This window comes from Populus nigra, chromosome 3, assembly GCF_951802175.1.
Source record: "Populus nigra chromosome 3, ddPopNigr1.1, whole genome shotgun sequence".
Lineage (NCBI taxonomy): Eukaryota > Viridiplantae > Streptophyta > Magnoliopsida > Malpighiales > Salicaceae > Populus > Populus nigra.
The window spans coordinates 12,075,652-12,081,651 of NC_084854.1; the positions used below are offsets into that span (position 1 = coordinate 12,075,652).

Below are 6,000 nucleotides of genomic sequence, written 5' to 3' on the forward strand. Positions count from 1 at the left end.
GAATATGTGTGGCCTTATGACAAGTAAGATTGTGTTAAAACGAGTTCTTAGTTGTGTTGAAAAAATATATGTTCTTTGCATGAAAAAGAAGTGTTAGTGTGGTATGTTGGAAGAAACTGACTTGAATTTGTGTATGTAAGGGTTGTTTTAATAACCTAAAATGATACAAATATGGGTTGCCTTGTGATGTGGACTAGCCTATGAATAACAAAAACCCATTACATGTTCCGAATAGGCTCATCTTAAGGTTAAAAGCGAAGGCATTGAATGGACTAGTGCAAATTTTTGCCAAGGTTGAATTTTAGAATCCTTTAGAGCATCAAGAAAAGGCCATAATGTTTTCAATCCATATGCAAGAGAGACTCAATCCATCTTTATTTAGGCCATGAGGTTTCAACAACAAGGCTGCCAATTTTGTATTAGTTTCGGCAAACCTTGTTTTGTGATGTTTCCATGTGTTTTGTGGATTTCTAACTAGTTTTGGATTTCCTATTAGTTATGGGAACATTCATTAGTTATTTTAAATATTATGATTTATTATTTTTATTTGATTTCATTGTTGGGTGAGGAGAAAACATAACAAAGGAAACAAAGGAATCTAAGCTGACTTAGGAAACACATGTGGCGACAAAGTTTCCTTGTCGTGCAAAGAGAATAATTCAACAACTTAATTGTGTGTTCCTAGTATTGGAAGGATACCAAGAGGCGTCAAAGAGGATCATTAAAGGTAACATCCTTTTCCTTCCAAAAGAAGGATATATATGGCTCATATCAAAATCTTATTCTAACTTGAAAACCAAATGGGCGACAACTTCTCATTTAGTTCCTAAGATTATTGGGCAGCATTACAGGCTATAAATAAGTCTTGAATTAAACATGCAATGTTTTCTTTTCTTCTTCTCTTCTCACAGCAGAACAAGACCACTTATGTGCTGTATTTTTATTTTGTTAGCAACAACTCAAGGCTTGTTTAAGCTTAATTAATACTTTATTTACAGCTAGCATTCAAGACTTGTATGGATTAGGGTTTTGGTTCACCAGTAAAGGTTTTAGACCAGATTTTGTAAGTGGGTCTGATACGGTTCAGTCATGGATTTCTTATGAAGGGGCTTCGATTTTGTGCTTTGGTTTGATGGGGAGGCCATTAAGCCAAGATTGTGTTTTTTCCTTGGAATTTAGCTCGTGTTCCATTAGACTATGATGGGTGTTTGGCATGGGATAGTTGATATGGTTCAGCCTTCTGATACAACCCAAGTAAGGTTAGATTCGGATTTTGGCGTAAAATGCGCAACAGTCCAGGTTCACGGAAACAGTCCTAATTCTTAATCTGACCGTTGGATTGGGGAATCCTTTTACGTGGACTCTCCAGACATGTTGAGGAACCTTGGGTTAAAACTTCAGGTCAATTGGAGTTTGGGAAGGCACTGTAATATTGGTCTACAGAGGTTGTACGAATTTTATTATTTACTTCCTTTTGACTTGTAGACTTTCTATTTGGTTAGGATTCCTTTCCTACAAGGATGTGGCAGTTGGTTTTGGGAATTTCATAGTTCCACAATGATCTATAATGAGCTACAATATAATCTCCATGTGTGGCAAGTATTCATTAATGTTTCAGAATCTATTTCTTATAATGATTCCTTATTCATCTTAGCTACACAAGGAAAGAAGGACTAGTAGTATTTAATGACAAATTAGTTATTTTTATTATTTTCTTCATTGTTTGGGCTTAATTAAAACTTTGTTTTGAGCTAGGATCCAAGGCTTGTTTGGATCAGGTTATGAGCTTTTCAGTTTAAAGTTTTTTCGGTCAGTTTTGTATGTGAGTCAGTTCAGCCCATAAAGGTAGATCCATTAAGGTTACTTTTAAGAACTATTTAAACACATGTAACCTAAATTTCGAAGCTTTGATGATTACTACTTCTAAATTTTTCAGTTTTAACATGTGAAAGTGATTCTTGCATTCTTCAATTCTTGAACGAACTGAACCTAACTTATCGAAGATTAACTGGCTTCGTGGCGTCATTCTACTCATTCCAATAGTGTTAGTGCCTTGAGACAAGTTTTCATTGTGTCACACTCCTATCAGACCTATTTCGGTGTTCCGGGATCTGATCTCAATCTTGATTGTGTGGTGCGTGACCATGTGATCACGAGGTTCGCATCGGTTGGTATCATTCTGTCTTGCAGCAGCAAAAGCCTATCTTAAAACGGATGGTTTTCTCTCATCTAAATGAATTAGAAGGCGTGCCATATACCATTGGAAAGGTATAGAAGTCTAGTTTCCAGCCCAACTAAAATCACATCAAAACTAATTTGTCATACCTTGGGTTAAAATTTCAGGTCAATCGGAATTCGAGAAGGCACTGCAATACTGGTCAACAGAAGCTGTATAAATTTTGTGATGTACTTTCATTTGACTTATGGACTTCCTATTTGGTTAGGATTCTTTTCCTACAAGGACGTGGCAGCTGGTTTTGAGAGTTTTCGAGTTCCACAAGGATCTTTAATGAGCTGCAATATAATCTCCAAGTGGGGAAAGGATTTATTAATGTTTCAGAATCCTTTTTTTATAAGGATTCCTTATTCATTCTAGCTACACAAAGAAAGAAAGTCTAGTGGTATTTAATGACAAATTTGAAGGATGATTCAATTTATGTCGTAGAAACATAACTCTTAATGAATCATAATCAAATCACCTCAGAATCAATTACAACTTCATATTCTGTCTATTGGGGGTGCGATAGCATCATATATAAACTTTGAGCTTATTTTTATATCGGTTGCTTGAGGTTTTAATTTAAGGTTCAATTATGTCGCAGAACGACTACTCTTAGTGAACCATAAGTATATCATCTTAGAATCAATTCAAACTTCATATTCTGTGTATTTAGGGTTAGATCACACCAGATATTAAATTGGGGCTTATTTTGATTCTGGTTTCTTGAGTTTTTAATTGGAGGTTCAATTGTGCCTCAAACAGATCATACAAGGGGTTTTGGTACCTAGATATAATATAATGCCCTATAAAGTTTGATTTGTTGTTATTTTCGTATCAAAATACTATATATTAAATTTGAGGACATTTGGATATTGGTTTCTTTAGGTTCCTGAATTGGGTCTTGTTTTGTCGTAACAGGTATGTTTGGTGTTATCTTTCAAAACTTATTTTATTTATGTTGATTTCATTCCTACCATTATACTATCATCATATTTTGATATTTGGCTGTTATTTGAGTCATTTTCATCACTATCATATTTGTTTGTTTTTGGATAAGTTGTGGTTCAAACAAAAGTCAGATTCGTAATCTCAAGTCTAAATCAGTGTTCTTCCTGTTATAAACTCTATTCTTGGCTTTGTCTTCTTCTTGTTTTTTTTTTCTTTTTTCTATTTGTGTCACGTATTCATCAAGGGAGAGGGAACAGAGGAGGATTGTATATCAACGATGCAAAAAACTAAGCCATGGTTTGGGGGTTTTAGAACAAGAAGTTGATAAGTGTAGAAGATTATTCTATGATCTTCAAGCTTCATGGGAAAAGGAGGTACAACGCCAAAAAAATGCAAGACGAAGGAGAGCCGTTGTGGTTATCATTCAAAGTATGTACGCAAGTGGTTAGTACGGTGTACTTATTTGAAATTCTTGTCAGACACTACTTCTATACAGTATTGTTGGAGAAAGGTGTTATTAATAAGGGAAATTCGAAGGCTACTGCAATCGTATCACAAGAGGCTACTGCAGTATTGTTGGAGAAAGGTGTTATTAATAAGGGAAATTCGAAGGCTACTACAATCGTATCACAAGAGGCTACTGTAGTCGCTACTATTCCTATCAAGATTCGAGGGCAAATCTTCTTGAGGAGGGAGGGAATGATATGGTTCAGCCTTCTAATACGACCTAAGTAAGGTCAAATTCGGATTTTGGCGTAAAATGCACAGCAATCCAGGTTCACAGTAACAGTTATGATTCTCAATTCAACCGTTAGACCAGGCTAATATTTTACGTGGACTCTCCAAACATGTTGTACTACCTTGGTTAAAATTGCAGATCAATCAGAGTTCGAGAAGGCACTATAATACTGGTAAACAAAGGTTGTACGAATTTTGTTATTTACTTCCTTTTGACTTGTGGACTTCCTATTTGGTTAGGATTCTTTTCTTACAAGGATGTGACAACTTGTTTTGGGAATTTCATAGTTCCACAATGATCTTTGATGAGCTATAATATAATCTCCAAGTGTGGCAAGGATTCATTAATGTTTCAGAATCCTTTTCTTATAAGGATTTCTTATTCATCCTAGCTACACAAGGAAAGAAGGACTAGTGGTATTTAATGAAAAATTAGTTATTTTTATGTCTTAATTAGAACTTTGTTTTGAGCTAGGATCCAAGGCTTGTTTGGATCGGGTTATGGGCTTTTCAGTTTAAAGTTTTTTATGTCAGTTTTGTATGTGGGTCAGTTCAACCCATAAAGATAGATCCATTAGGGTTACTTTTAAGAACTATTTAAACACATGTAACCTACATTTCGGCAACTTGGATGAATATTACATGTGAATTTTTCAGTTTTAACTTGTGAGAGTAATTCTTGCATTGTTTAGTTATTGAACGAACTGAATCTCACTTATTGAAGAAGATTAATTGGCTTTGTGACGTGATTATACTCATTCCAATAGTGTTGGTGCCTTGGGTGGGTTTTCATTGTGTCACACTCCTATCAAACCTATTTCGGCGTTCCGGGATCAAATTTCAATCTTAATTGTGGGGTGCATGACCACGTGATCACAAGGTTCGCATCACCAGCCAACTTTGTATCCCATACGTGTTCGATTCACGTCGGGTTCAATAACCCTATTATTTACTTACCAAAAAAAAAGATTCGCATCACCAGTTTTTGCCAGCCTTTGTTTGTGCACGATGATAGGTTTGGTCGAATCTCTTTGATGGTTTGTTTAAGAAAATCAAATCAGCCCATATATGGGTCTGATTTGGCCAGCAAAGTAGGCTTATTGGGAGCTTGTATCAAGTCTGATTTGGGTTATATTAATGAGTATGGGTTTGAACCACATGGGATACAAAGTTGGCTTGGGCTAATTAAGATGTTGGGATCCTTTTCTAACAAAGATCAATAAAATATTCTTCTAAAATTAAAAGGGAAATTTGTTCATTATTGTCCCTATTATTTAGGAGAACATTTTGCAACAAAGGAGGAAGTTTCCTAGTCATGCAAGGAGACTAAAGGGGGTTGTCAGATCTGAATCCTAGATTTGAAAGGATAATTTAATGCTAAAGATTTGATTCTTCTAGTCAAGGAAGGAAAATGATGGGCGATTACAAAGGGAATTAATTTCTAAGAATGTTTTTTATGAGGATTAGCCCAACACCAAACTTAATTATGTCAAAGACCCATTGAAGGTACCAAGTGGACCAATTACAAGAGTTATGGCAAAGAAACTTAAAGAGGTATTGAATGGACTTGTTCAGAACATATGGAGCAAGATGAACCTAAAGGAGCTTGGGACGCTTAGGAATCATGAAGGATAGCCTTTAATTAATATAATCCAAGTCCAAGAAGAGTCCAATTCGTGTGGATCAAAGGGTTGATGTGTTCGGCCCCATAACAACCTTGTTAAGCTTATTTCTCCTAATGTTACAATGATAGAAAGTCAGCAATTTATTCTCCTAAACAAGTAAGGAAAATAATTAAATCAGCACTAAAAGGGGAAATTGGCTTTATTATTTGTCCAAGTTATAAAAGAAAATCCTAGCTAAACAAGGAACTAAAGAGGCAGTAAATCAGATCAGAAATTTCATAGTCTACAAAGGACTTATTAGGTAGCAACTACTTCTGATGCGAACCTCATGATCACATGGTCACGCAACCCACACGCAAAGACACCAATTCCCTGAAAGCCAAGTAAATTAGGTTTGATAGGAGTGTGATACAAAGATAACTTGTACCTAGGCACCTGCACTATTGGAAACGGAAACCCCCACCCAAC

At 35.6% G+C, this 6,000-nt stretch overlaps 1 pseudogene; it reads left to right on the forward strand.

Annotated features, from left to right (window-relative positions):
- Window positions 1–3,904, forward strand: part of LOC133689411 (uncharacterized) — a 152,508-nt pseudogene extending 148,604 nt beyond the window's left edge.
- The last annotated feature ends 2,096 nt before the right edge of the window (window positions 3,905–6,000 follow it).